Source organism: Mus pahari, chromosome 1 (assembly GCF_900095145.1).
Source record: "Mus pahari chromosome 1, PAHARI_EIJ_v1.1, whole genome shotgun sequence".
In the NCBI taxonomy this organism is placed as follows: domain Eukaryota; kingdom Metazoa; phylum Chordata; class Mammalia; order Rodentia; family Muridae; genus Mus; species Mus pahari.
This window is the reverse complement of record NC_034590.1, coordinates 145,547,423-145,552,677: the sequence shown is the minus strand read 5'-3', so window position 1 is coordinate 145,552,677 and position 5,255 is coordinate 145,547,423.

Here is a 5,255-nt window from a genome sequence, read left to right as displayed (position 1 = left end):
CCAACCCAACCCAACCCAACCCAACCCAACCCAACCCAACCCAACCCAACCAAAATAGTGTGAATTCACCACCGCAGGAATCATAGCTATCCAAAAAGGTACTTTTTACATGTAACAATTTACATGTAAACACAATATGCCCCTTCATATATGATATGCATGTACATTTGTGATTTAATATTCACAAAAAAAGGTACAGAGATTCAATGGAAATGATGTAGAAAACAATTTTAAAACTGATGAGACAGAAAGTCCAGCTGTAGCACTCTGTTTTCATTTACCAGGTTAATTAGCAAAGGTATTTTTATAATGCTCTCTATACAGTTTTGTAGGTTTGAATTATTTAATGGTAATAAAAAAAAAAGGCCATTGCATGGAAGAGAAAGAAAGTGAACAAGCTAAAATACAAGGAAAGCTGAAAGCACACACTAGAAGCTAACAAGCACATGAGTGCATAGTTGCACGCCAGCAATCATCAGAAGTAATGTGAGCACCAAACCATCGAGAGAACACAATGGCAGAGGAAATGATAGGCTTAGAAAACTAAGTGAGGAACTGATTTTCCTTGATCATATTAGATCCATGGACAGAAACAAAAAGCAGACTTACAGATATTCAAATGCCTGACACAAGGCCCGACACTTGCTATAGATTACATCTAGTGAAGCATGAGAGCAAGGCAGAAGGCGGCATCCAGATTCAGGGCAATTAAATTAATTAATCTTTAATCATAAGACATTTTTCTTATTACCACGTTATGAAATAATTTTCATGTGTTTTTTGAAGTGCTGATTTAAAATTGAAATTTAGACTTTTTAAATTTTTGTGTATGGCACGATGTAAAGAGCATATGCAGCCTTTAAAAATGAGACGTCTAGTGTATGCAGCAACATATTATGGACAGAACACTCCCCTCTCCTTTGAGCCATAGTATATACTTAACTTTTATAAGAATGGTTAGAAGAACAACACGTGGTGGCCAATGTCTTGGGTACTGTGAGAGAGGCTTCTGAAAAGGCAGAAGGCCTTTTACCTCAGGTGCGCTTTGTTTCCTGGACTGTTCTTGGATATGACTTTGTGCCTCCTGTGATAAACATCTACATCCAATGTGTATGACAGGTTTGTTCTTGCTGGATGTCAGATCACAGGTATACAACCTACTCTACTGTCCCGAGCTCACCCTGACTGTCCTCCTGACTCACTTTCCTGCTCTCCAACCTAGAATCCAAAGCAAGTGCCAGGCAACTGTGTTTAAATTGGTCTGCCCTGAGAAAGATCTGGAACAGGGCCACTCTGTTAATATTTAGAATGTGCTTACTGTGTGTTTATTCATGTTTTTTTTTCTGATTATGTTTTTCTAAACTCAAACAACCTTCTTTGGATTATTGGGGTTTTTTTGTTACATCTGTGTATAAAAATATACTGAAACTGAAATAAGTTTGTCTACATCATGAGTCTGTAGTCTGCCTCATTCTTTCAGGTCCTCAGATCCCAGATCCAATGAACAAGATCTGCATGTTTTGGCAAAAGTTGACAACTTTTAATCACTAGTTGTTATTACCTTGTAGTTTTTGTTTTGTTTTGTTTTGTTTTAAATCAGATTACAGGATAGTTTTTTAATTGTAAAACATTCCTTTCAGTCAGTCAGATACCAGTATTTCTTTGCTACACTAACATATATAAAAACTTGTTTTGTTTTGCTTTTTCTTTATTTTTTGTTTTTGTTGTTCTTTTGCCAGCCAGAGGGCTTGGAAGGTCAATAAACTTGCTACCAAGCATGATGATGGAGCTTGAATATGGAAGAACATTTTAGTTATAAACGAGCAATCTGTATGTACAATTTAGTTAGGAAAAGTGCATGTGCCACATTTGATTTCATGTGTGCTTAAAAATGAGCATTTGATTCACCTTCTGTTGGAAGGTGTCTATAAAATATAAAATATATTAGCTATCATTTATTATCATAGGACACTGAATTCTATTTTAGTATTGCTTCAGTTTCTGTTGTACATATTATATCAAATCACATTTTAATATTTACATATTGAAATAATAGTCTCGTTGTGTCCAGTATAGAAAAGGCATTGTTCCATGGCATCATGAGATTTCAATCCCTGTCACACTTCAGTGCTCATAGCCATGTAACTGGAACACTGACTTGGAGGGAAGAGTGCCTGTGTGTGGCAGCCAACAGCTTGTGGACTTGCCAACAGGTCGTGGAACTGATTCTGGCTTCTCCAGACATGGTTCTTTTGGAGATTGTGGCAGGAAGAGATGGCTTGTCTCAGTTTTATAGGTTTGCTCATGATCTGTTCCTGGTCTATTTTATTCACTTTCTGTGCAGCAACCAGAGTGATCTTCTGAAAGCAGTACAATGAACAGGTCCCCCTCAGAGAGCACCCTTCAGTGCTGTCCCCTTGCTTCTATAAGGAAGGAAGAGCAGGTAGTAGTGGGACTGCCAATGCTCAGAGGTGGGCAGATCTCCAATTTCATGGTAAGCTTGGTCTACTGAGTGAGTTTCAGGATATCCAGTGAAAGCAGAAAACCCTTTACACACACACACACACACACACACACACACTCAGACAGACAGACAGACAGACAGACACAGACACACAGACACACAGACACACAGACACACGCACACACACACAAATCTTTAAACTTAATTGAACACATGTTCCTATCTCCAGCTTAATTTCTTACTATGTTCTCATCTGTCAGTTTTTAAAAAAAAAAAAAAAACATTTATTTATTTAATTTATTTAAACATGCTGGTGCAGATTTTCTGGGATCTGTTACAAGAAGAAGAATCCTAAGGATTGTTCCTTCTAAGCAAAGGGTAGGGGGGTGGAATGTGTGGAATAGGCTTAAACTTACCCTATGGCTTTGAGCCAAAAACCTAAGTGATTTCATCCAGAAGCAGGCAAGTTACAGACAGGTAAACATGAAAAAGAACTCTGTTGCTGCAAGTCTGGAGTTACTATTTGTGGTTGCCTGTTACACTGTTACTGCTTTAATAGGAATTCAACTAACTTACCTCTCTTTAATCATATTTCTGTCTTAACTTTGCCACCCTGCCCCCGTATTCCTATACAACGTGTTAACATATGTTCAATGGCTCTGTTAGTCCGCTGGTTGAAGGACCTCCTGGTCCAGAGAATAAGGTCTCTACCCTGGTGAAGACCTAACATTCCAGTAGTGTTGGGTCAGTCATGGTGGCAAGGCATGTGTGCTCACCTTATGCCATGATAAAGAGATGGGCAGAATCGTTGGTTCTTCAGCAAGATACAGAGCTTTTCCTTCCCCAGATTTCCAACCCTAGAGGAGAAACTTAAGGACCCGAAGCCATATAGGCTCATATAGTTCTGCCTGTTTGCTTATCTGAATAGTTCAGACAAGTATAACTTAATCTTTTCTTCTCTTTCTTTTCTTTTCTTTTTTTATTTTTTTGGTTTTTCGAGACAGGGTTTCTCTGTGTAGCCCTGGCTGTCCTGGAACTCACTCTGTAGACCAGGCTGGCCTCGAACTCAGAAATCCACCTGCCTCTGTCTCCCGAGTGCTGGGATTAAAGGCATGCGCCACCACGCCCGGCGTTTTTCTTCTCTTTCTTTTAAAAGCATGCTTTTCTTAGTACTCTTGATTCCCTCACCTCCATGCATAACAGTTTGAGCCTCCTTACTCTTTCTCTAGAACCTCCCCTTTTGCCCCAATGGTTGCCCGTTGGCCATGTGACTGACCTCCATGCTTTTCTCTTTCTCCTCCATTTTCCTCTGGAAGGAGCTAAGGTCTTATAGCTGGACTGCACCAAAGCTTTTCTTCAGACTCTATCAAACTGTCCTGGTGTTTCTATCCATGTCGACTCATAAATGCACAAAGAGGACCCTGGTCTTGCCTTGTACAAGGTCATCACTGTCAATGGCTGTTAGCACACTCACTTATACAACCATACTCCATTGCTCCAGCTAGTCAAGTCATGTGCTCTTAAAGCCTTCTCAAGCACATTGTGTGCGGTTATCCTTACAAGAGAGGTTGCACTGTTTCATTTATTTGGAGTAATTTGATGAATTGGGCACACATTACATGTGTGAAGACTATATTGTATTCTTTGAAAAGCTCAGGAAATCCCTAAAATTGTCATCAAATTAATTATTTTCAAAAATAGAAATCATTAGACTCATAGATATGTACTGAAACAGAATTCTCAAATTTTTAAAATTGTCATCACATTTTATAAACACTACAATTAACAATAATGATACATTATGGATATTTATTGGCGTGCTTAGATGATAGCTAGGTAGCCTCTGAGAGATGTGGTATTACATGCAAATACTAATGTTCTGACTTACCTATTTTAAGTTAAAACAAACTTTGCATCATCTTTTTATGAGGATCACTAATGGTTTTCTTTACTTATGACATCATAGAAGTTAAAGGACTCTTCCAAGTTCACACCATCCAGGAATAGAAGAGCGGATGATAAAATTTCATGTTACTATTTTATCTCTAATTATAGAATCAAGATCCAGCATCTTTTAAAGATGGTAATACAGTTACTTTATCTATCTATCTATCTATCTATCTATCTATCTATCTATCTATCTATCTTCTGTCTGACTGTCCTTCCATCTGCTTGTCTGTCCACTTTCTTTTATATGTATGTATGAGAAAATGTGTAAGGTATGTAGGTATGTCCCATAATTGTGTGTGTGTGTATGTGTGTGTGTGTATTTTTGTGTGTGTTTGTAAGTGGTGGTGTGTGTGTGAGCAGGTACAAAGGTCAGAGGATGACATCAGTTGTTCTATTTTAGTACTCTCCCACTTATTCCCCTGAAGCAGGGTCTGTCAGTGATCCAGGAGTTAGGGTGGAGGCCAACAAGCCCAGTCACCCTCTGGTCTGTTTCCCACACAATTCTAGGGTTACAGATAGATACAGGCACACTCAGACTTTTATTTGAATTTAAGTTGACACGCTTGCACAAGTGCTCTTATCCTTGGAGCCATTGCCGTCTCAGCCTAAACAGCTAGCTAGCTAGCTTCCTTGCTTCTTTCCTTCCTCCTTTCCTTCTTTCCTTCTTCCCTTCTTCCCTGATTTCCTTCTTTTATTCTTTTCTTCTTTCCTTCTTTTTCCCTTCTTTCCTTCTTTCTTTCATTTTTTTCTTTCCTTCCTTCGTTCCTTCGTTCCTTTCTTCCTTCCTTCGTTCCTTCCTTCCTTCCTTCCTTCCTTCCTTCCTTCCTTCCTTCCTTCCTTC